Raw genomic sequence first — 1,405 nt, 5'->3', positions numbered from 1 at the left:
TTGTAGACCAGGCTGGTCTCGAACTCACAGAGATCTGCCTGCCTCTGCCTCCCAAGTGCTGGGATTAAAGGCGTGCGCCACCACCACCCGGCTTTATATTTTATTTTATAGATGTTTAGCTTACATGTATGTCTGTGCACCATGTGTATGCCTGGTGCTGGTGGAGAGGTAACTAGAAGAGGGTGTTATATCCCTGGAACTGGAGTTACAGTTGGTTATGAGCTGTGTAGGCATTTTCTTAATTAGTGATGGATGGGGGATGGGGAGGGGAGGGCCCAGAACACTGTGGGTGCTACTATACCTGGACTGGTTGCTGAGTTCTATAAGAAAGCAGGATAAGCAAGCCAGAGAGAGCAAGCCAGTAAGCAGCACCCCTCCACAGCCGCTACATCAGCTCCTGCCTCCAGGTTCCTGCCCTGTTTGGATTCCTGTCCTGGCTTCCTTTAATGATGAACAGTGATGTGGAAGTGTAAGCCAAATAAACCCTTTCCTCCCCAACTTGCTTTGGTCATGGTGCTTCGTCTCTGCAGTAGAAGCCCTAACTGAGACATTGGCTGAGAGCTGCATCCCATCATGCCTGGGAAGGCATGCTATCAGGAACTTTGCAGTCACAAGTCAGGGCTTGAGTGAATAGACTGAGGCTGGTCTTTACCTGCTGAAGTGCCACAATGTGCTCTAACAAGCACCACTACTCGCCACCAAGTGTTCAGACACATCTCTGTTGGGAGCATTTCACATTCAAACCACATGTACTTGCATCCACCTCTTTTAAGAATGTTGATGTGCCCCATGGTGCATACATTGTTTAGACACTGAATGGCAGGTGAACGCAGTGCAAGCCAGCATGAGAAATTATGAACTTCAGTTATTTTCTCAGCATCTGTTGACCCACCCTGTGGTCAACAAGACTAAGTCTTGAGGTTCGAAGGATCTGAGTGGGGTACTAGGAGACCCCAGACCTTTGAGCCTGGAGTAGTGCAAACAAAGCACTTCTTATTTTTATTATTAAAGCAAGCACAACATGAGGTGATGTTTACAGTTTGCTTATGCAAATACAAGTACCATGGGGGAATGTACCTGGTGTTGTGTCTTACCATCTTTGGTTATGTGAAAAGAACCAAGAACAATCCTCCCAGGCCTTTGCCTTTCCCACAGAGATAATGTGGACATGCCATGCATTTCCTTTATTTCCTGTTTTTTTTTTTAATTAATTTAAAATTAAAGGTGTGAGCCACTACTGCCTGGCTAGTTTTAGTGTTTTTAAAGAATTATTTAGGGAGCTGGAGAGATGGCTCAGAGGTTAAGAGCATTGCTTGCTCTTCCAAAGGTCCTGAGTTCAATTCCCAGCAACCACATGGTGGCTCACAACCATCTGTAATGGGGTCTGGTGCCCTCTTCTGGCCTG

The 1,405-nt window shown here is 46.5% G+C and overlaps 1 protein-coding gene across 1 annotated transcript in view; it reads left to right on the top strand.

Annotated features, from left to right (window-relative positions):
- Nup93 (nucleoporin 93) overlaps window positions 1–1,405 on the top strand; it is a 104,465-nt gene that overhangs the window by 13,044 nt on the left and 90,016 nt on the right. The window lies entirely within an intron of this gene.

This window comes from Microtus ochrogaster, chromosome 4 (genome assembly GCF_000317375.1).
Source record: "Microtus ochrogaster isolate Prairie Vole_2 chromosome 4, MicOch1.0, whole genome shotgun sequence".
NCBI lineage: Eukaryota > Metazoa > Chordata > Mammalia > Rodentia > Cricetidae > Microtus > Microtus ochrogaster.
Note: the sequence above shows the minus strand (reverse complement) of the source record. Positions and strands in the feature narration are given on the sequence as shown.